This window comes from Symphalangus syndactylus, chromosome 12, assembly GCF_028878055.3.
Source record: "Symphalangus syndactylus isolate Jambi chromosome 12, NHGRI_mSymSyn1-v2.1_pri, whole genome shotgun sequence".
Taxonomy (NCBI): domain Eukaryota; kingdom Metazoa; phylum Chordata; class Mammalia; order Primates; family Hylobatidae; genus Symphalangus; species Symphalangus syndactylus.
In genome coordinates, this window is record NC_072441.2 from 38,215,403 (window position 1) to 38,240,586 (window position 25,184).

Genomic DNA, 25,184 nt, shown 5'->3' on the forward strand with positions numbered 1-25,184 from the left:
TAAATCATCAACTATATTTGTTTCTCTGGCTATAAAAGGAATAATTGTTCATATTTGGAAGATTCAGAAAAGTACATGGTGAAAAATAAAAATCACTCATAATCCCATCATCCAGAAATTGTCATTGCTGATATTTTCACATATATACTCTCCAGTCTTCTTTCTAAATGTACATCCACCCATCTGTATATTGGCTTAACATTTATTAAATGTGATGTTTTGTGCACATAAGGGATGCATTATTCAAAGAAAAACAATTTATACTCTTTTTCAGTACCCTCATATGTACTAAATATTCTCTAAGGATTGAAAAAGTTTAAAATCAAACATTAAGATCACAGAAGTACTATCAGAGTGGAAATAAATAATCAATGATACATATGCTAGAGCATTCTTAAAATCAAATATTCAGTCAAATGAAGTAACAATGGTGATATTTTTCAATATAATTTTATTTCATTTTCTGCATTACTTAGAAGCATCAGTAGGATGAAAACAATATTTGTTTCTTAAACCTGTGCACAAATTAATTGATGTGACACACTCAATTCATGATTATTTTCTTAATGAATTGATTCTAAAGCTTCTCTAAGATAGGAAGGCATAAGACAACCAAAAAGAAATATTGATTTATAACTGTTCTAATACTGCTCAGCATTTTTAAAGTAAACTATAGCCATAAAGCCTGTTATAATTACTAATAAGGTAATCCGCAGAATGCCTTGCTGAGCTAGGTGTAGAAGAAATAAATGGTTTCATATTGGAGGAAAGAGAACACTATAAATCAATATACTAGTGTGAAATTTTGCATGGCCACATGCTATCATCTCCAGCATCACAAATGACTTACGGAATTCCTCAGCTGAGAGTGGACTCCTATTGGTGGCCACAATGTCACAGTCTTGAAGACAACTTCCTCTTGACTGTACCAGTAATTTTTCCATATGGATTGTCTAATGGCAGCAAGACCTGTAGAAAAACCACATGGTAACTTAAGGGACATTAAAATAGCTCTCTCCTCTTTTCTATGACTCAATATTAAAAACAAAAACAACTTACTAAACAGGAAAATGTGTATGTCCTCCACTAAAGTTACTTCAAGCATGGTAATGCCTTATTATTCTGGCAATAGTTGAGAGATGAGTCAATTTTCTAGAAAATTTAAAAGCTTGAAAAATGTTAATCATTGAGATATAAATGCTTCTGAAATGCATTCCATATCCCTGCTTTTTAAATGCAGTGTATTGAACACAATTGACCTTTCCTTGGTGACTCACCTCGACCATGAGTCATTGTCCAATGCTGTAAGATCACCATGCCCTCAGAAGTGTCTGAGGTCTGCAGGGCTGTTCACTCAATTCTAAATGGCTCCAGATAGCAGTGCTTTTAGAGTTCTTCCACCTTCCCACCCTGTCATTTGTCACTTCTCTGCTGGTGTCAATGTGTCCAACTTCCTGTTTCTCATGTGTTATGTTCACTTTGTACACACCTGCTGGGTGAGAGTCCAAGAGTGGCTCCAGCCATCCTCAAAGTACAGACACAAGGACAGCTTGTTCAGCCAGTCAGGTGCCTTTATGTAGAGCCCTGACCCAAAGGAACTTAGGCCTTCTTGACTCCAAGTCCCCAGCTGGGCTCCATGAGGGAGCTGCGAGTCTGACTTCCTAGAGGGAAGAACCCTGTGGGCGTAGCCCCCCAGCATGCTGGGATTAGTGCAGACCTGAGGTGTCGGGGGCCCTCAGGAGGCATCCTCTCTCTGCCTGGGGTCCTGAGCTAAGCACTGCTCCAGCCATGACACCTGATCCTTTTTTCTATTTAGGGTCCATTTGTTTTGCCTCTGGTGGACTTGGCCAGGATTACTTTCAGGTCCCTCTCCTGCCCTTTAGAAGGCTTTAAAAAGGCTTTACATTCTAATTAATGACATTCTGGTAGCCATAACCTTTCCTTCCTCTAAAGTAAATACTGCTGCCTCTCCTTGTGGCTGGATGTACAGCATGTGGGACCAAGGTTGCTCTCCTCAGCAACTCAGAACTCTAGATCACCTTTGCCGGGCACCTAAGCATGACCTTTGTTTCCAGATGCGACTCCCCAGCCTCCACCTGCAGCTGATGGTAGTCAAAGCCTGCTAGAGGCCACCCACATTACTTGCAAAACAGAAAGGAGGTACCCGGCCCGAAGGATTGTGAGGCTTCTGGGCCAGCAGGTGCAGAATGTGGGACCTTTAACCCCTTCATTAGCCCTTATCCACCATAGGATATGAGTCTACGGGAGCAGAGCCGTGCTAAGAGATGGCTCCTTCCCTATCTTACTCCCCAACACATACTAAAAGAAGTTACTCAAAATAATGTTTTCTAGATAATAGAAATGTGTGGGAAGCTGGTGCAAATTGAGAAATCTTATTTTGAATGTGGTCCAAGAGGGAAGAATGGTTCTGATCTCCCAAGAACTGACCACACCAGCCCACCAGTCAGGACTTCAGGCTCTCTAGTCAGACACACTGAGTGGTTTAACATTCTGCCATGGCTTAAAAAAAATAAAAATAAATAAATAAATAAAGCAGGAGAAATGTTTTTCCAAGACAAAGGGTTCTTTTCAAAAAATTAATTTCCGCATCTTACCTTCTGTAATTGCAATTAGAAACATAAATACTCTTTCATGTTTTCCTGTGTGTATTTTGTGCCACTGAATTGACTAGTTAATCAAAAGGTAGGAATGATGGAAGAAAGTGAAAATAGAATCTTTTTTTTCTCCTCATTGCCTCATGATGGAAGAATAATGAAGCTGTGTCCTTGCATGGCACTTTCAGAGAAGCAGATCTCAGAGCTGTTTCCTTGGGCACACTCTGTTCCTTCTCTGTCTTTCTCTCTTGGACTTCCAAACTTCTGTAATCACTCATCCACTTCGAGGGCACTCCAACTTCAGGCATTGAAAGGCCCAGAATTGAAGAGGGCTGTAATCACTGGCAACTATAAATATTCCCCAAAGCAACAGTTGCTAAGAGTTTTATTCAGTGACATTATCATCCCAGGCTTATAAAGGGGCAGAAGGGGGTGGGACAGAGATGTGCTTTAAATATATTTAAAGTTCTCTTACCTCTTCCTTGTTGATCAGACCCATTTTAGACATGTCTGTGTTGAAGTAGTGAATGTTTGGCAGGCTGATTTCCATATCTTCTATCTGGAGACCACAGTGGTATGCATCACATTAGGAGCTGCGAGCCTCCATCTCCGTCACTCCAGCCACCCTCACCTCCCCTAACCTCGCACCCATTACTCAGGTTCTCTCTCTGACTTGGAGACACCCTCTGATGTTCCTCCACTGCCCGACACTGTTCTCTCCTGCTAGTTCTGTGATTAGATGGTGGGCCTACTCTTCTCCCCTCAGTGTACAAAATCTGTTTCTCTGAAAAGAAAGGGCTCCTCGGGTCAGAAATCTGGGAGACCTCTTCAACATCCAACTGGCCTCCAGGTACTGGTCAGTCAACCTTCTAAATTCCTCCTCATTCCACTCCCTCCTTTCCAGGCCTGTACCTAACATTTATAGGCCCTGCAGTAAGAAAATAATTGGAGACCCACATACCAAATGTATAAAAATTTTAAAGTTATATTAACCAAGCTAAAAAATTTTTTAAGTGAAATATGTTCTACTCTTCTAACTTGACAAATATACCCTTCATAACAAACTGGAAGGCCAAGCATTAATTTAAAATTCTCTAACTGTGATTGAAATTAGAAAAATAAATACTCTTTCATGTTCTCCTGTGTGTATTTTATGCCACGGAATTGACTAGTTAATCAAAAGGTAGGAATGATGGAAGAAAGTGAAAATACAATCTTTTTTTCTCCTCATTGCCTGGCATGGAGTGCCATGCCAGGGCATGGCAGCATGGGATGAGCCAGCCCCTCGCCCCTGGCCCATCCCACCTTCTCTCTTGGACTCACAGGGGTAGACACTCCAGCTTGCATGTCAAGCGCCATCGATACTTCCTGCAAGCATCTGCCCCTTTGTTTACTCTCAGGCCTAAGCGTGAACACCAATAGCATGATTCACCCTCTGGAAGACAGATCTCGAGAAGAGATTTGCCCAGGTTCCAGAAGTAGTCTCAGGGCTATTTGGACAGGAAATTCTGGGGAATGCATGGGCCTCTGCAGACTGTGTTGCTGTGGCCCCACTGAATTCTTCACCTAGTGGAGGGAGGCATAGCCAGAGGAAGGCCTGAAGGGGGCCTGTAGAATGCTGAGCCATGGCCAGAGTCCCTCTTGTCCAGGTCTAAGGGTGGTACTCCTCCTCTCCAGCCCCACCATGGCCCAGACTCTCTTTGCAAGATTCTGAAATAGATCCCAACATGTCTCCTTGCCTATGGTCCATCAACCTTTTAATTCCTTCACATTTCTGTCAGCATGATTTTTCTAGAGTACAAATCTGGCACAAAACATCCTGCTTAAACCCCTTGGTGGCTCCCAGAAGCCTTCAGGATAAGGTACAGACTCTATAAATAAGCCTACAAAGGCCCTCTTGACTGGCTTCTGTGGTTCCTGCCTCATTTCCAGGCACATGGAATGACTATAATACATTCATATATATTCATTCACACGTGGTAGACCCTCAACAGTAAACGACTGTATCATGCTATCTCTTGTCTCCATACCTACCCTGCTCCCTCACCCTTGAGAGTATACTCAGATAACCTCTAGACTCATACACCGTTCCTTCTAGAAAACCTGGCTGAACCCATCTCCTATAGCTGAGTTAGGTGCTTTGCTCTGTACTTTCATAATACTCTTTTCTCTATTGTATTGTTCATTTACTTATTTTCTTCGTTCACTGAATGATGAGCTCTTCAAGGGTAGTGACTGTATATAATTTATCTTTGTATCCTTCATGTGCTGCCAGAGACATAATCACCATTCAATAAATGAATGAATGAATCGGTGGGGAAGTGGGTAGATGGACAGATGGATGGATGGATGGATGAAATCTCTCCACATCTGTCTTTCATTGTCTGGTTCTCCTGAAACACAGAACCTTTGTCTAATTACCCCTCTCCCTCAAGGCATTCAAGTGTCCTGAATATGAGGCTTAAATCAGTGGCAGGTTGAAAGGACTCAAAGAATTTTCAACAAAACTCAAGGACTACAACAGGGGCCTGTGTTTTCAGGTTAGACAGATTTTTCCATTTTTGCTCTCTTCTCACTTGCTATAACAAGCTTTTGAACAACAACAGATGTCATTTTTCATGTGTCTTCCACTTTCTTATTTTAACTCTCAACTCTTTCTCAGAGCTGACAGAAGACACACGTTCTCGCAGTCCTCAGAATGGCAACTGACAGAACTTACCTCAGGAACTCGGCTCAGGGAGAGCACCTGGATATCATAGAGGGTCTTCTGCACAGAGGGCGAGTATTCGCCTTTGTCATAGGGCCCAGCAGATTTCTCCAGGACAAGGTCCCGAATGGTGCCTCTAAAACACAGAGAAGGTCACTGAGGATCCTGAAAGGAATTTTGGTAATGTGTTAGGAAGCTAAGAAGCAGTGACCTGTCTGTCCCCCAGAAAACAATGTTATTGATGTTTTTAGAAGACATTAGTATCTTGCAATGTCAAAAACAAAACACCTCACTTCCCATTCCCCTACACACACACACACACACACACCATTCAACAAACATATTAAGCATCACTAGACTGTCTTCATAGTTTGGCACCAGGGCCCAGTGGGCATTTTAGGGTAAATTTCCCGTCATGTTTGAAGAACCTAAGAAGAAGACTCCCAAGTGTTCTCACCATCTTGCTGCTCTGCTTGGCTGGCTCATTGAATTGTTACATTTGGGGGTTTGCTGTGTGCCAGACTCTGTGTTTTTTAGGTTAGACAGATTTTTCTGTGCTAAGCATTTTATGTGATGATGTCATTGAATTCTCTCAATATAGCTGAAGTAGGTACTATTATTATCCCCAATTAGAGAAGAAGAACCTGAGCTTAAAAGTTACATGATCTGCTCTAAGTCCCTCTCTTTAGAAGGAGGCTCAGCCTACAGTACTATTCTGCCTCTGGCATGTTCAATTTCTTGCTCTTTTCAACATAAATACATCAGGCTGCGGCCCATGGAGAGCACTTGAAATAAAAAGGAAAGAAGACTGAGGTAACGTTCTCATCATGCATTTAAAAACCTATCACATAATAAAAGAAGCAGAGAAAAACTACACCAGTGGGAGGGAGTGCTGTGGGAGTAGGTGGTGGGGGAAGGGTATGCATGCAGATTCTAGCTTATGGTAGGGTAGAAATTTCTAAAAGAGCTTTAGCAAAGGAATGAGATACCTAATCAAAAAGCAAGTTCTGAAAGTTCAGAGGCCTAATTACTCCCTGTCAGGATATAATAATAATCATACCTTTATATTGTGAGTTGTCAGAATCAAAATGGAGTTACTTGTGTCAGATGCTAATGAAATAAATAAATAAATAGAGCCAGGAAGCTGAGGGAGGGCCCTCATGCACAGATGCCTGTAAGAAATATTGCAAAGACTCTCTGAAGGGCTCTTATGTACATATGCCTGTAACAAGAATTTTGCAAAGGACTTTTCAAACAGTGGCTCGTGACGTGAGTCACAAGGACAGCTAGCCAGATGTACAAGAACATTTGCCTGCCACAGTCTCCACTAATGAGCTGGCGTCAACTCCTCGATAGCCACTATAACCAGTGTTCTCTTTGTCTCAAAACAAATTACATACACTTTTTCCTTTTGCTTTTAAAAGCTTCCCCTTGCCTCAACCTCTTAGGATATGCCTATGGTTCCTGCAGCCCACAAATTTGCAGATTCCCTGTGTGTTCCTAAATAAATTCATTATCTTTGGAGAGTCTCTCTCTGTTATTCCAGTTGACAATATTTTTAAGGCATTTATAACTTATAAAATGCTTTTGTGAACATCATATCATTTCGAGTTTAGCCTAGATTGACCAATTATCCCAGTTTGCCCGGAACCAAGAGGTTTCCTGAGACATGGGACTTTCAGTGTTAAAACCAGGAAGTCCGTGACAAACTACAACAAGTTGGTCACCCTCATTTAGCCCTCTCTGCATCACTATGAGGTAGTAAGGCCAGATATTCTCTTCATTTGATGCAGTGTTTCTTCAAGTGTGGTCCCTGTTCCAGTGGCATCATCTGCAATCCCTGGGAGTTTGCAAGAAATGCATGTTCTTGGGCCCCACCTCAGTCCTACAGAATCAGAACCTCTGGGGATGGGCCCAGCAAGCTTCATTTTCTGATTCTGTGTGATTCTGATGCACATGCATGTTTGAGAACCACCAATTTAATAAATTGAATAAACAGAAGGGATTTCTGAATAGTGGGAGGTTGAGTTGAATGGCCTCTAAGTTTCTCTTTCACATCTAAGATTCTATGAAGTCTGGGCCCCTGGGACAAGGGCAGACACTACATGCACATGTTCATACCAGGTAGCCTCGAAGTCCACATCCCTGCACTGGTGGTAGCACCACTTGCAGTACACTTGGGTGGCAAAGCATCGGTCCTTCACCTCAGGGAGGGTAATGAACTGGTCCTTGATGAAACCTTTAAATCCAGACTGTGTTGTTTTCAAGACTTTGAGGAGGTCTTTGATTCCAGAATGAAATGACTGGGGGTCTTGTTTCAAGTAGAAAGTCAAGAGTGGCTGAGGTCATAAACAAACAGTGCCTTGTTGCTGATACCTAGCACAGAGGATCCTGGTCATTAAAACATGACACATTCTGTACAAAAACTACATCACCACCTGTGTTTTCTGTCATCCTATTTCCTCTGAAGTCCAAGTGAAGAGGATGGTGTGCCTTTGCTTCCATCCGGATTCCATGACTCCCTGCCCTGTCTTGCCCTAGAAAATCTGAAGGTCTAAGAATAACCTCCATTCCATATTGAAGGCCACAGAAATGAATACATTCCTCTTAACTACAAGCAGGAGTGTGTTCTTGGCCAACTCACTTTATGTATTTTGAGCTCCATCTCTTCCAACAGGTGATCATGCTGAAATGTGTTAATAAGGTCCTTAAGAGCCATTCCTCTACCTGCTACTGTGACCCCTTTACTGGGGGTAGTCCTCATGCTGATCATCTACAGTAGCTGATGATCCCAATCTCCACTAAGCCCTGATGGCATCCCAGCATCCCAGTTCCCTTATGGTTATCAGCTCAGCAAAACCAGGCAGCTTCATAAACGGGTAGCAGCGTGGGCCTGGCGGAGCCTAAATAAGACAGGGAAGATGGAGTTGGTGACTCACAAGGGATAGATCTGCCTAAGTCAATGTCTATAAAGGCTTTTGTTTTTTCTGCTGAAGGAGAAGGGATGAACTTGGTTCATGGGTACCTGGGGGGGAGAGGGGAGAGTTGAAAACAATGGTGGGGATGATATGGCTCTCCCTCTGTCTCTGCTGCGCTTTCATAAGGTAATGGGGCAGGTGGAAGGGTGACAGGCATCATCTAAAAAAGAACAATATTAACATCACTATGACTGTATTTGTCTGCACAGGCTGGCAAGGATTGGGGACATTCTGGGAACACTTGGCAAACCCTAATAGCAAAGTGCCATGGCATGATTATTAAGATCACCTCTTTTCAGTCTCTTTGTTAGTTCCAACCAATATCTATGCTTCTTGGTCTGTTTAGTCTAAAAATCAAGGGCCAGAGATGTCAGGTACCACCACACACATGGTCTTAGTTGAAGAACAAGAATATAACTCATGATCCTCAATTAAAATCCAAGGAAGCTCTTAAAAATCCAATGGTTTACATCACCTACGTGGTTTCTATTGCTACAGTTAATTCAGGAGCTGTGGAGTTTCAAAAGTAGGTAAATAAAGTCTATATTTCTGTTTTTCCATGCTTCTGTATACTCCTATCAGAGAGAACAATAGCCAGTGGTTAGTGGTAGATCTGCTGATTAAATATGTCCTGATTAAAGAAGATATTCTGTGCAGAGTGTCCCAGGATAATGCGGTGAAACAGGAAATGATCCTTGTTTAAGTTTCTGAAGTACTTAGTGGAAGCTACACCCGAAGAAGGAGCGAGAGAAAGATACCAACAATGTCTTAACGCCTTCAGCTGGCTGGGTTTATCAGATTCTAAATGTATAAAGTCATGATCTTACAAAATCAGCATTGCTACATGCAGTGAGTGGAAGCCTCAAACCCAGCAGAACTACAGAAACAATCAATAAGTATCTGTTGAATGAATGAATGAATGAATAAGTTTAGCAAGATCGATTCATGTCAAGTCATAAGCATTGCACAATTTAGTATCTTTCTTTTCTAGACAGTTCAGCCCCATCAGTCTTTACCATTTCCCTTCCTGGTCCCCTCCAACTCACACATAGTGTGGCAGGGGGTGAAAGGAAGGGTGTTAACCTTGGCTAAGAACCTCCTCTCTGTAGACATGCCTTTGGTTGCTGCAGTTGTCACTCTTTATCTTACTTAGTTCTCAAAACTCTATAAAGCAGTTATTTTAATGTAGGTGACTTTTAATCATTTGTCCATAGTCACGTGGCTAGAAACTGTCAGAGGTGGAATTTAAACTCAGCACCACATTATGAGATCCCATGCTTTTCTTCCTGCTTTTTGGATCACTTCCCATCTATGCAATGGTTCCTCCTTCCTTTGACCCTTTCCCCATTTGTGTTCTATACGTGGCCCTTCCAGGAGACAAGGTTGCCACCTCCTATCCACAGCGTGCTTTAAGGACCTCAGATAGAGCCCCCTGCCTGAAAAATACCATCTCCATTGGTCAGAAACAGAGATTGAATAATTATTTTTAGAGTTGGTTCCTATGTATCTAAAAACCTTTGTATTCCTTAAACATTTCCTATTGAAATGCAAGTAAATATCCCTTAAAGGAGTGACTCCTTAAGCCTTTGTAAGGTACTATAATAATCTACTTCCCATGGTAAGCCTTTCTAGAAAACAAAATCCTATAGAAATGAAACATGAGTTTGCAATCAGGAGCAGGGTTAAAATGAGTAGTAGAAACCCTTGCAGGAGAATAAGAAGAAGGTGAAAAAGAACCAAAGACAAACTTTATCTGCATTGTTTTCTTCCTATTCATCTGGCCTTGACTGCTGGCATCCACGTAAGCCAATCAAACTTTGGATCCTCCAAAGGTGTTAACCATAAAAGGATTCCTGGATGCAATGTTGCATAGTGGTTGAATCTACAGGTTTAAGACTCAGATTCCTAGAACTCAAATCCCAGTGCTCTCCCTGCATCCTCAACCCCCATTTTTATGAGCTCTATGCTCCTGAGGGAATTATTTAACCTCTCTCTACCTTGATTTTGTCATCTGTAAAATGGAGATGATAATCATACATATTTCCTAGAGTTGCCACATGTCCAAGAGGATGCACACAAAGGACTTAGTAGAATTGCTGACCTACGAAAGTGCTCTACAAACGTGATGATGATGATTTTGCCATAATTGACTTTTTCCCAATGACTTCGACAACTTATAAATATTTCCCATGTTTCTCAAAGTCTTATTGGGTTCTGAAAACTACTTCTAATGTGCCGTCCTATCCATCTCCAGCCCTGGGATAAGATTTATTGACCTTAAGGGAGTGTCAGTCCTACTAGGCCACTTTGAAATGATCTGCTTTCTCACTGGAATCTAAAAACGGAGACAGCAGTTGTATTTTTAAAATGTGTTTTGGCATCAGTTTCACACAGAATAAAATGTCTCATGTTCCCCAAGACAATTAACTATTGCCACAGTTTTGGCAGAACACAAACCATCTACTCTGGTGCTCTCATCATTCTATTAAAAACAACAACAACAACAACAAAAACTATTCTCTCTGAATGTTAAAAGAATTTTTCCCTGGCACACATTAGACATGCTGGATGAAATCAGACAGCTTATTTTATCTTCTCTGTTGGCGGTGCCCCAGCTTTCTGAACATTGGTAAGAACCTAAGGCTTTCAAAATCATGAGCCCATCAACTAAAAATATGATGCCTAACACACTCTAAAAAAGATTCCCATTTAGACTAACAAGAAGTAATTCAAAAGCTGTCCTTTTCTAGGTTACGCCCCATGAAATCACTTAATCAGCTTTGTTTTGTTTTGTTTTTCTGCCTTGGTTATGGAGTAATGCAAAAGAAAGATTTTTCACATTTCACTTTGCTAGAACATAATCTTTTCTAACTTTTAGTGTCCTCCTACACACTTAGCAGATTGTGGCTTATCTCTCAGAGAATCATACATCCTACCCTTTAGCTATCTAAGGGAAAGAAACTCACTGCGAATTAATAGAAAATAAGCCCAATTCCTTACCTACGCATCAGGTGTCACAAAGCACAAAGCTTTATTGAGCCAAGAAAAAGATCTTGTCATAAGAGGATAATTGCTTCCACATTTAACACCTCCAAAAAGGACACAAATAGCTGAAAGGCAGATATTTTAAAACCATATTAAATCATTCTAGTAGAAAATCTCAAACTTGTAAAGTGCCAAAAAAAGTAAAGATCAATTAAATATTTGCCTTGGAGAGTCCATTTAGCTCATGCAGGAAGAGTGAAAGCTCCCTCTGTGCAACTGTGGATGGAAAGAGATGACATCATCCAGATGGTAGGAAATTAAGTGGGCTTTTTTACAAACAGGTGATGACCAAGAACATTTTAAGAGACCATGAATCTGCCAAGAACTTTTCTTACAGAGGAACCGAAGAGCACTTTAGTCTTGATATCAAAAGGACATAAACAGACTTCTTGGCGGTAGCCATCTCTGTCCTGGATCTCCCACTTCTCCCATCTCACTTCTTCCATCTGCCCATCTTGCCACCTCTTAAATCTGTTCTCCTCCAGGTCGGATTTCATCAGTTGCCTTCCTTACAACCATCCCCCTACCCTCACTGCCCTTCATATCAATAGATGTATAGGAAGTATTTTTCACTACCAGAAGACATAATCTAGTATTTGAGGTCTCTTCTCCATCTTCCATTCCTCTATTTAGCTATGCTTTGCTGAATTTCATAATTAGTGTCAAATGGGAGAAATTTGATGCTGAAGAAATTGTGAGTTATAATTCAAATAGTGCAGAGGCTTGGGGGTCAATTTAGTTCAAATTAGTGACTCAATCATACCAATGACTTAAAGCTCCGTCAAGCTTGTAGTTTCTCACTGATACATGACAGAAAGAGTTCTGAAGATTCAATGCCATATGATACCTAAACCAACAGCCTGCTTCATACATACAGGGCCTAGTTCTCCTCTCAGGACTTGAGAAGTCACAAGCATAACACCAGCTCTCATTCCTTTGGGCGAACAAATTTCTTTCTCTCTTCCAGATTCTCCTGTGGAATCAGCAGGCTTTGAAACAACGAAAATACAGCCTAGTGATGTAGCTGTAAAAGATCCACTGGGAAGAAACGGTGTAATGGGAGATTTAGAGCAATTTCCAGGGCTTAAAGTGGTGCTTGAGGTTCAGTAGGATTTCTAGAAATGTTTGTTCATTTGCTACGTAAGAATGAATACAGTCCATCGGGAGAAACCCAGTCACACCTCCTCCTGGGAAGAGTCCTTTTGGGAGTGGCGTGACTGAACGTGTGAATAAGCACATGTGTTTGAGGGGGCAAAAGTCTTACCATTCTAGCCAGTCCCCCACCAAAGGCACTACTCAGGTATTTGTAAAAACAGCCTTCACTGTGTGAATTTGTGAGTGGTGTGTGTATAATATAATTATTATTTTCTTTAGTTAAGCCTTTACGAGGGCATTTCTTATGACAATGATTGTAACATTCTCTCACATTATGATTCCTGCAGTTTCAGCTCTTGGATAATAAGCAAATAAAGAATTAAACTTTGCTACCAAAAGAGCATACGTCCTTACTCTCCAAAGAGGGACAGAGTAGAAATGTCATATACACAACACTGAAAGATACACACACCCATAAACATGTGCACACACATACCCGTATACACTTAAGGCAACAGATGTCTCTTCCGCTACCCCAATCCCTGCCAGCCCTGCATGAAATCAGAGGGGGAGTTGGGGGCTGGACTCTAGATGAGTCAAGCTGGAGCTTCTGGGAACACTGCCACAATGATCTCAATACCCTGAAGCTTTGCAGCTTTCTGCAGAAAGAGAAAGTCTTAACCTGATTATGGTGGCTAGTTTTTCCACTCAGCTGCAGCCAGGTGATGAGAATTCAAGCTGATAGCAACTCTTGGTCATTCCTGGAAAGAACAGGATATAAAGAAAAGTCCGTTTTCCTTTTATGATCAGCAGAGCCCTATGCTTGGCTACTTGACTTCCACCTCCATGGCTCTGCTAAAAGTATTCTGGGAAGTCACCAATGACGCCTATTTACTGACTACATAGTTTCTCATCAGTCCTCTCAGAACCCCAACTTCTTAACTCTCCTATGGCAGAGGCTAAATCTACTTGCTCTTCCTCCTGGCACTCAGCTAGACGACATTTCACAGTGTCCCTTGCAGTGAGGTGTGACTATGTGACTGAGCTCTCTCCAGAAGAAATGATCCATGCTGTTTCCAGGCCAGGAGCCTACGCTTCAAGGACTTTGCCCCTCCTTTTGCTCCTCCAAGCTCTGTCTTTGGTTGTCTGGTATGGGGGTCTACTTTGAAGGTGACACCAAAAAGTAAGGATTAAAAATATAAACCTGCCATCAACCTGGGTTCCTGAAGAACGTCATGGAGCACAGCATCCCCCTGATCCCCCCAGCCCCACACACAGACACTGAACTGGACTTCTGCAAAAAGAAGTAAATTTCTAGTGCTGAGCCACTGCACATGGGCCTATTTGTTATGCATCTTGGTTCCCCAGTAATTCAGAAGTCCCTAATTTCTTGAAATGTCTTTTTCTCCTGCTTCCATGACACTATCATCCCTCGTCTTCCATCTATCTCTCTAAACATTCTTCTGTCTCAGTTTTTAAACTGCCCAACCCTTACAGTGGGGAATTTTTCCCAGGCCATCTCCTCTTTCAAACTCTTCTCACATTGTATGTTTTTCTGGAATGGTCCTTCTTCCCTATGACTTTACCTACCACCAATCTGCTGTGGCTTCACCTACCACCAATCTGCTGATGGGCCCCAAATCTATCTCCATCACGTAGTCCCACATTCACCAGCTTCCCACCTGAAAACTTCCCCTTGTGTGCAATCTCCTTAGTCAGTTGCCCAGTCCTCCCAGATTAGGGTCAATTTTAACTCCTCTTTCTCTCCAATCTTCCATCTCTAATCAACCACTAAGACCTATTGATTACACTTCAAAATGTCTTACATAATGCTTCCTACAACCTCTCAGTCTGTCCAGCTATATTCCTACTGCTTTAGTTTAGACCCCATCACTTCATCTTTGCAAGAAGTCTCCAAATTATCACTACTGCCTGTTTCTCTAGTCTGTCACCATACCTTGTTCAGAGTTTCTGAACAAAAACATGCACACAATAATCTGACCATTAGAGACGTTCTCTGGTTCTCTGTTGTCATTCTAAACAATAACTATAGCTATTATTTAAGGAGCGCTTCCTGTGTGCCAAGTGCTGTGCTAAATGCCTTAAGAAAATAAATTAGCATTTATCTCCTTTGTTTCTCTGGATAGTTGTTGAAGTGGGCACTGGTATCCTTGTTTTACAAATTAAAACCCTCCAATGTAGTATAAGTAACCTTGCTCTTAATCACAAAGTTATGAAGTAGTGGAGCTCAAATTCAAATATGACTCATTCTGACCTCAAGGCCTCTTGCTTAACCGCTGTGCAAAACTGCCTCCATCTTATACTAAATTTGTGTATAACACATGAGGCCCTTCAGATTCCAGCCCAAACCACCAACTTATTTATCTTCATCTCCCTTCTTACATTCTAGAAATCAGAACCACTGAACTTGTTACTGTCCCTCAAATGCTTTGCCCTTTCCACAGTTAAATAAATTACTTCCCCGGCATAGTCTTTGGCATGAGGCAAGTGCTCAAAATATTTTACTTCACCTCTTCTACTCCTCATGGATTGTACTCATATGTATCCTGTTTCTTCTGCCTGTAATTCCCTTTCCTCCTTCAATGCACGGCATATTCTGAATCAGTTTTCAAAAGTCAATTGGAATATTTTTTCCATCCCTGTCAAGCCTTCCAGACAGACTGCTCTGGAAAGAGTTTCTTGCACTTCTCAGTTCCCATAGCATGCCTTTTATCCCTTCATCAGAGTCTTTAGCCTCTCATACTGCAATCAATCTGTCTCACTAGGGTCAGGGAACATCTTATTCCCCTGTTTCCCTACAGCCCTTTGCATACATAATAGGTCCTCGAAATCTAGTTGTTGAATGAATAGTATATGAATGAGTGACATAAGCACTTTTCATAAATGCTCTCATTGTTAATTAGCTATCTTGAGGCCTAATCCTAGCTGCTATTATTATTTTACATAATTGAAAAATGTAAAAAATGTAAAAAAGCATCCCAAAACTCACCGAAAAGCAGTTTCGAGTTATGCTGATCTATACAGTAGCCACTAAGCCACATGTGGCTATTAAGCACTTGAATTATGGCTAGCATAACTTGAGATAAGCTACACATATGAAATACAGAATTTTAAAGACAATTTTGTAAAAAGAATGTAAAATATTTCATTAGTAATTTTTATACTTATTACATACTGAAATATTTTGGATGTTATTTAAATAAAATACATTATTAAAATTAATTTCCCTAATTTCCTTTTGCTTTTCTAATGTGGTTATGAAAAAAATTTAAAATTATATATATGGCTTGCATTATATTTCAGTTGGGCAGAGCTGATTTCGAGTTTCTAGTTTTATGAGGGTAGTAAATGAGGCTTGGGTAGGATAACATTGAGTCAGGAAACTTTTCTTTCTCTCTCCTCCAAAGCCGCATATCTAAGACAAGAAGGAAGGAAGAAAGAAAAGAAGGAAGAAGGGAGAGAGGAAGAGAAAGGAGAGGGAAAGAAGGAAGGAACCAGAGAGACAGAAAGGAAGGAAGGGCTAAGGAAAGGAGGGAAGGAAAGAAAGAAGTTAGTTCCAATTTAACTTAACAAATAGCTCAGAAAGCTAATATAGCATATGACTACACATCTGGGTGATAAAGATCATCTTTTCAACCAAATACAACAACTATTTAGTCTCTTTTATATAGCATTAATTTTATAACTGTTTATCAAACGTTGAGAAAGCCCTAGTTATGTATAGACTTTAATTCAGATAGTGGAAAATATTTAAAAATAGCTAATACACTAGAACTTTTAAGGAGGACATTATCCAAAAGAACTCAGAATGAGGAGGGACCTTATATTTTATTAACCTTATATTAAATCTGGTATTCATTAGATGCCACTTCAAATTCCTACTAAGGAGGAAGGGAAGGGAAGGGAAGGGGAGGGGAGGGGAGGGGGAGGGGAGGGGGAGAGGGAGGGGGAGGGGAGGGGAGGGGGAGGGGAGAGGGAGGGGGAGGGGAGAGGGAGGGGGAGGGGGAGGGGAGGGGGAGGGGAGGGGAGGGGGAGGGGAGGGGGAGGGGAGGGGAGAGGGAGGGGGAGGGGAGGGGAGGGGTGGGAAGGGAAGGGAAGGGAAGGGAAGGGAAGGCAACAGCAAAGAAGAAAAGGGAAGAGTAAAGGAGGGGAGGGAAAGAAAATAGAAAAATTTTAGAGTCCACCCTTTCATTGTATAACAATCACTAAAGTTTATTTTTTTACTGGGATAAAGACATTATTACCAGCTTTGTCTCCATGGCTCTTAGAGGTCCTCTAGCTTAACTCTTAGCCAATTATTGAACTCTGCTCTGACAAGCCAACAAATCTGTGGAATACAAGCTGTGGAAATTTTAATATTTGCTAAGTTCAGTTATCAGTACTAATAACACCTATGATATAATTATGTTTCATAATTAATTTTGAAATTTCTTATCAAATAGAATGATATAATTGCCATTGCTATCTTAAATGAGATGCATTTTATAGGAATTACAATATTAGTGGCTTTATTACACAAATAAAATTTCAGGAAAACTTGACTATTATTTAGTAAATATTTCCTGTGAAGGGTACTATAATTGTGACATGGTATGGCACAAAAAATATTGGTCAGAAAATTCAGAGATTTGCGTTCTTTTCAGCCTGGGCCTTTTTTTATTTTGCCTTACCTCAAAATCTGGTAATAAAAATGATTTACCTGACTCAATCCCCAGGGTTGTTGCAAAATGAATTATTTCATATTTATATTTTTAAGACAAAAAGTAGATAATTCTTTAATATAATTCAAAGTCACAATATTCATTTCTATCTCAGATTTAAAAGCCTTAAAAAGTCTCTACAGTTTTCCTCCATGTTAGTAAACAGCATTGTTTAGAAGAAAGGAAGAAAAAAGAAAACAAAGCCACTCTGAAGTTGCTACTAGAGAATCAAAGCATGAAAAATAGTTTCTTACCACTTCTCAGCTGTTCAACTTCACAGAAGTGTGTTCCAGTGGGAGTGTGAATAAATGCATGGACATGCTTAACTCCATTCTGAAAATTAAGGAAACAAATTATTTCCAGGAAAATTGCAGTTCATGCCATAAAGCCAATTTCTTTCATTAAACTGAGAGCACAAATAAGTGAGTTAACCTTTTCAAGATGCTTCCAAGGATTTCTTCCACGTAGACTTCAGCTCGGATTACATGGTTAAAAGAAGAAAGAAAATACTCACAAATATTCACACCAAAGGCTTCTATGCTTTTGATCTGTAAAAAGAGACGAAATGCTTCAAAGCAGAAATAATTGTCCTGTTTAAAAATAATTTATAAATACTGTTCAATGAAATTGTGGGAGGTCATTGCTCTGCACTAAGCGCCTGTATTAGACCCCAACAGACAAGACCAAAATGGAGTCACTTATGCTAAATGCCACATAATCAAATTGAAGCTTTAAGGAAGCAGATAGATACCAAAACAGACCAGTTTTTCCTGAAAACAGGAGATTCCAGTCTATCTGAGTCAGTGCAATAAGGAAGTCCCCTCTGCTTTAACTCTTACTAAAAAAGTAATCTGAAACCTGATGTTAACCAATCAGTTTTTTTTTTCCATTGTTCTGTTTCTTGTTCCCACCTTACAAAACCCAATGTCCTGTTCTTGCCCAGTGGAAGCTCTTACTCTTTTTTGTAGAACAGAAGCTGCCCCAATGGTAAATAAAAACCAGTTCACTCTATAACTAAACTTGTTGTAATTTTGTCTTTTGATATGACTCATGATGTTCTCTTTCCTGATGAATTGCTTTTTAGAACTAGACAAGCAGAGAATAGAGTCTATCTCAAGAGAAAAAGGTGTTTATCTCACTTTTTTACTAGAGCTCCCAAATGAAGTTCATGATCACCATCACCAGGTGAGACTCTTGTTTTTAAAAGAAACCCAATCAATTTGCAGGAGAGGAATTCTCAGCGGATGAGCAAAAAATAACTTAATTCAGATTCTTCTCACAGTGAGTTCAGTCATCGCTTGTATCAACCACAGCACACCATAACACTGAACTCTATGAGGCTTCCCATTTTCCCAAGGAAATATGTTAATGAAGGGCCACCTCACTCCTTACCTTGCATACAGGCCTTCTATTGATCCCAGCTCCCTACCCCCATAATGCAGCTTCCATATTAATCCCTAGGTAATATTTTATGGTCTTAGCACAGTCTGCAAATTATTAATGACTTTGCCTATAATTAAAGTGAAGTATTTGTACAGGGTTCCCTGGTATAGTTCTGTTTTATACCTGTTGGCCCAGAATAATTATGAATAGCATCCTATTTTGAGCTCAAAAGTGTCCTGGTTTGGATAAGAAGCTATACGATCACTCTATCCATAATGAATGACTTTAAGTAGTTTTTAACATTCAAGTCCATTCTTCACTTTTCTGCAAACTCCTACACAGTACAGGAAATACAAGAATCTGTTGTATCTGGCCCTTGTCCATATCACAGTACAGGTCTACTTTCAAACAATTTTTTTAAAGAATGCAGTTCCTTTTTCCATAGACCCATCTATGTTTGCTGGGTCATTCTGATTAGCAAGAGAAAGGTTCAGGGTAAAAATAGGAGCTGCAGAAATTATATTGCAATGTTTCTTATATTACAATGAATTATGGGTATGGATTTCATGAAAAAACATGAGAAAAGAAGCTTTCCAGTCTACATTTCTTGTCTTTTTAGACTTCATGGCAAGTAAAAAAAAAAAAAAATCAGCTTGAATTGCCCAGAAATCTGGGTGACCCAGCACAGCTTTACTCACACTTAAAGAAACCAGAGGTGGGGTCAGGCACGGTGGCTTATGCCTGTAATCCCAGCACTTTGGGAGGTCGAGGCAGGCGGATCACGAGGTCAGGAGATTGAGACCATCCTGGCCAACATGGTGAAACCCCGTCTGTACTAAAAATACAAGAAAAAAAAAAATTAGTTGGGCGTGGTGGCAGGCGCCTGTAGTCCCAGTTACTTGGGAGGCTGAGGCAGGAGAATAGCTTGAACCCGGGAGGCGGAGGTTGCAGTGAGCCGAGATCACGCCACTGCACTCCAGCCTAGTGACAGAGCGAGACTCTGTCTCAAAAAAAAAAAAAAAAAAAGAAAAAGAAAAAAGAAACCGGAGCTGGAAATGCTAAAATATCAGTTCTATCGGATCTAAGTCTCTCTTGAAAAGTCCTAATAACCACTGTATATGAACAGTAAGTGGTAATAGAGTTGGGAAAGTTAGAATGGCATTAAAATTTGGAAAATAGATTTCAACAATAAAAATAAATGTATCTCATACTCAAGATATTCTTCTGCATTAATAACAAGTGAAGTGACATTTTCTTCTATAAATGCACACCATTCTAAAAAAATAAAAACCAAATGGTAAGACTCAAAGAAATGCATGACAAAAATGTGTAAAATTCTATTCTGAAATTCTTTCAGGACCTTGATTTTCCTTTGATTCTAATTAGAGGTAAAATGTATTTTGTCCAATAAGATTCTCTGCCTAAAAGATTGCAGTGAGATGAGAGCCAAGGAAACAAAGATGTGAGGTTTGTGTGTTTGTTTTTCAGCAAAGTTTTCTTCAATCCTGAGACCTTTAGGCTAGAAAAGAACATTTTTTGAAAAAATGGCTTAAATGTAAAAATAGGTTAAAATGCAAAGGGAACTTGAAATAAGCAAGTAACACTTCATGCTGTTTTATAGCAAATTCTGCATCAAGATAGGCGGCATCTAAGAAGAATGACACATACTCCTTTAAACTTCGCCAAGACATGAACTGTGTTCTTGATGGTGTCTGTAGGGATGACGTCTGAATTATCTCCATGCAGGTAATCTTTTGTGGAACTCAGAGTAAGTTGCACTGAAGTTGCCACCTCTTTAATGCTGTGATATTTTCCATCTCGCTGAATATGGAGAACTTTTACCGTATCCTTCCCATAGCCAGTTCAGACAAACTTCACCTCATCGTTCTGCAATGAAAACACAGGCATCTTCATCTTATTGAAGAAGGCTAAAAGCCAAAAGTTAGGTGAAATTTATTTAAGCCTTCATTTTATCATACAATTGTAAAAGATGAGATTCAGAGTGTATATGGAAGCAATATCACGTTCTACTTTTGAAGAAGAATGAGAACTTGTATAGAAAAAAGAGAATCCCAAGCAGCAAATGAAAATATATCAGAAGACTGACAGGTACAGGTACCTGAAGACTGACAGGTACAGGGCTTTTTTGATAATAATAATAAATACATTAATAGGACCTCCTGGGTCAAAACTATGCTGTTTTATTTAATCCCCACTAACCTAATCCTTGTAATAGCACCATAAAATCCTTATAGTCCCAGTGTAAAATGGGAATTAATATTCCCATTTATGGAGGGAGAAGGTGAGTTTCAAAGATATTAAGTAATTTGCCCTAGTTCATACGGCTAGTAAAGGACAGAGCCATGATTTGCACTCGAGTCTATTGACTCTAAGTTGTAGAATGAAGGTGAACTGCTTTTCTTCTATAAAATAACTTGACTATGTTAGCTGGAAATAATTGCATGCCCTTTTTATAGAGAGTGATATTCTGGAGAAAATGCCCTGTGATCAATAGAAACAATTTGAAAATTGCCTTTTCTACTTGCTGCCGGGAAGAAGAGTAATTAGTGACAGGGTCCAGATTACCTTCAGGAGTGCAGAGCCAAGGCTGTCTGGCTGCAGGGAGAGCTATGCTTTTAGTGAAGAGACACTTAATAAAAGCCTGGTGATTGATTCATTACTACCCTCTCGTCTGAAGCTGGAGCCTTGGCTAGTGAACACATTCATCTCCACTGGTAGAATCCACAAGATTTGTCCCTGGGCTTTACCGGTGTTTGAGGAAAGAGGCAGGAGGGAGCAGAAGAACAGAAAAACCTTATTTTATTTAGCACAGAAATTGAATATTAAAATGATAATGAAAGAAGATGACAAAAATAAAAGTAAATGAAAAACAGCATGCAGTGAGAGTCTGGATAGAGAGACAAAGAAGGAACCTCACCTGCAAACCACACTGAGGATGTTCAGGTGTACCAAGGGCTGCCTAAATATCTATTTGAATAAAAAATCACCAGATCCTCTGCGGGGAATTTGAGAGTACCAGCCAAAGTCAGACAGTACTGCTGTTCATAAAGTGGGGGGTGGGAGGCTGCCTCCAATCTTGGAGTTAGAGCTGGGCAGGGCAGGCTATTATTGGACATTGAACATGCCCTCGGGGGTCGAGATGTCTGAATTCAGTTCTTTCTTGTGAGAGGTTAAGGAAAACTCTTGGAGAGGCCTCTGAAAAGCCTCTGGCCCAACATTTGGGGACTCATGCTGAAAAAAAGCGTCAATAAGAAAACCAAAGGAGCAGACTCAAGGGATCTCAGTAAGAACTACAAGACTGTCGGGGAAAGAGAAACTGTTGTGTGGTAGTGGCTTTGGGATTAAACGAAGTCCAAATTCAACCCTGCCACTTAAAGCTTTGTGGCTTGCAACAAGTAATTTAATGTTTCTGAGCCTCAGTTTCCCCATTTGTGCAAATGGAAAGAAGTACCTCTACCTTGTAGGGCTGCTGGTGAATGTCAAAGGCCTGGCTTAGTTCCCAGTAGCTAGTGGTACACTGAGGTTAATCCCAGCAGTAGAGGCCAGGCCTGGCTGTGGAAGCAGCAGCAGCAGAGGTAGCAGAGGGGACCTTGATTAAGGGCGCCAGTTTTCAGAGTGGACAGCACTGCGGGCAGTAACAGGTGGAAGACTCTGGTGCATCTTGAGCCACAAGGGACTCTACCTGAAGGAGGAAGGCATTTGGCTGGGTCAGGGCCCTTGAGTGGTATGGGCTGGAGTCTGGAATGAAAGGTCTCTGAGATTATCCATCATCCCCAACATGTACCAGGACTCGACAAATGTTACTCCTTAGCCTCATCCCTGCCCCTATATATTCAAGCAACTGTAGTTTAGCCTATGAAGGCAAGTGGTACCTACGTGGTACATAGATTAAATGATAGCCACCCTTCATATCCCCATTCCTGTTCAGCTCACCAGCATAATATCTGGCCACACGTCATTGCAAACTCTGCTTTAGCTATGCTGATCTAATCACGGCTGCCCAGGTGTTACATGCATTTTTCTGTCTGTTGGCCTTTGGATTTGCTATTCCTTCTTTCTCGAACACTTTCTCCTCCTTACTACCCAACTACCAACCTCTTTGCCTGCCTAGCTTCTTCTAGATAGCCTTCGGGTCTCAGATGCCACTTCTCCCAGGATCCACCCCAGCCCTTCAAGTCTGGAATAGTTGCCTCTTTTAGGCGCTCTCAAATACTTGTTATTGCCTTGTCAGAATATTTATCAAATTGTATTGCAACTGCTTCTTTATGTGTCTGATTCATTCAAAAACAGTAAACTATGAAAGCAGGAACAAGTTTGATCTTGGTCACCATGGCAACCTCAGCACTCAGCACAATGCCTGGAACATAAGTAGGTGCTTAATAAATGTGTCATGAATGAATGGATGGTGCCACCACCACCTCCACTGCTTGTGTGATGACACAGCATAGTTAATGAAAACACACAAAGGATTTCAATACAGGAAGAGCCACTTCAGCTCAGACCCCAATTAGGAAGTCCTTTTCCTGGGAAAGTGGGGCAAGGAATTTATGCCCAGTGATCACCACGGCCTGGAGATCACAGGCACAGCTGGCCAAAGAACAAAAAGCCGAGGAAGGGCAGAATTGAGTACAGAGTCGGTAAGGCAGCACAAAGCGTTCACAATGCTAATAACACAGCCTTCCAGTGCAGCACAGCTATCCCAGACCGGAGATCATGCAAGACACGTGCGGGACAGGTCAGGGCTCTTTAGCAGGACCCTGACTGGGCTAAGCAGAGTTGGCCCTTGAGCAAAGTGTGAGTAATCAAGTTTACTGGCAATGAGTCTGTATGAAGGGACCCAATCATCTGAGCCTGGAGCAGGTGGAACAAGTCTGGTGTGGGACACTCAAAAGCGTCCCTGCACCCAAAGAGCAGATAATGGCCTGGACCATAACCAAGGCTGTTTCTCCCCCAGTTCTCTAATCAGATAAATTAGAAGTAGGTGTCAGAGCCCCATTGTGTAGAATGTAGGGAACGGTGCAGAGATCTCATACGGTAAAACACAGAGTGCTCTCTTCTGGAGAGTGGGCAGGTGGCTGAAAGGACAGGCTTTGGGCTCTGCAGTCAGGCAGCCCAGGCAGAATCCTTGTTCTGCCACATATTAGCTCTGAACAGAGGCAAATTTCTCCATCTATAAAATGGAAATAATAGTAGTGTCCATCTCTAAGGATTGATGTGAGGATGAGAAAAAATATAAAGAACTTAGAAAAGTGTTTTACCAATAATCAGCACTCGATTAATCAGCACTTATTAGCTATAATTATCATTGATAAATAATAATCACTCGCCAGATTTTGCATTAAAGGATAAAGTTACGGACAGAGATAAATATCTAGAGTGCACACCAATCAAGAGCTGCAGTGGTCAAATCAAAGGGCTGCTGCTATGATAAGGCCTACTTCTGCCTGCCTACCCTCAGGTACATTGGCCTTCTTTAAATGTTCTTGATTACTGATACTCACCCCTTTGGTTGTCCTTCCTCAGGCTTGTATGGTTTGAGAAGTTATAAAAGTAAATCGATTTCCTAGAATAATACTCTGGAAAAAATATTAGCAGGAATCATTTCATTCTTTCTCTTTGTTCCTTTGTTGTTTCTTTCTTTCTTTCTTTCTTTCTTTCTTTCTTTCTTCTTCTTTCTTTCTTTCTTTTTTTTTCTTTCTTCCTTTCTTTTTTTTCAGAGTCTTGCTCTGTCACCCAAGCCGGAGTGCAGTAGCATAATCACAGCTCACTGCAGCCTCAACCTCCAGGACTTGAGTGATCCTCTCACATCAGCCTCCCAAGTAGCTGGAACTACAGGTGTACACCACCATATCTGGCTAACTTTTGTAGTTTTTTTTTAGAGATGGGATTTCACTGTGCTGCTTAGGCTGGTCTCAAACTCCTGGGCTCAAGCGATCCTCCCACTTTGGCCTCCCAAAGTGCTGGAATTATAGGCATGAGCCACTATGCCCAGCCAGGAATAAATCTTTACCTGGCTCTACACAAGAAAAATCCCCTTTTCTACACATGTCTTAAAATGCAAAGGGATTACTTGTCTGCAAGTAATGTTGGAGAGAGCTCTCAAGGATTTTACATGACTCATATATTTTCACTTCTGCAATAAGATAGTAAGTGTTCTCTTATTTTCAGGCCATAATGAAAGTGATACAGATGTCACTACAGGTCTAGGGGTTCTTACCTTAGAGTCTTTTAGCCTCTAGAAGTCTCAGTGGATGGATTTGGGTTGGAACTGTGTACTCCATGAAGTTGCAACTAAAAGTTTATTTGTTTAGGGGAGGGGAGAGGTGAATCTTTCTGGGGAGAGCATTCGTAGAATTTCATTAGATTCCAAAAGGCCTCATGACTTATAAAAGTATAAGAACCATTGCTCTATGTAATTGGTGTCCAAATTGTTAGGATTACTTTGACCAAACTGACTTTGCCACGGTCTGACAACTAGCCATGAGGCGGCAGGAGAGAGAAGACTTGGTCATTTCAGCGTACAACTGCAATGGAACAGTATTGTAAAGGCGAAGGCTCTAATGTCTGATTGCCTGAGTTTAAGTTCTGCCTCCACCACCTGCTAGCTGTATGGCCCTAG

At 40.9% G+C, this 25,184-nt stretch overlaps 1 pseudogene; it reads right to left on the reverse strand.

Annotated features, from left to right (window-relative positions):
- Nucleotides 1-894: 894 nt before the first annotated feature.
- Nucleotides 895-22,382, reverse strand: LOC134734808 (uricase-like; annotated as a pseudogene).
- Between the last annotated feature and the right edge of the window lie 2,802 nt (nucleotides 22,383-25,184).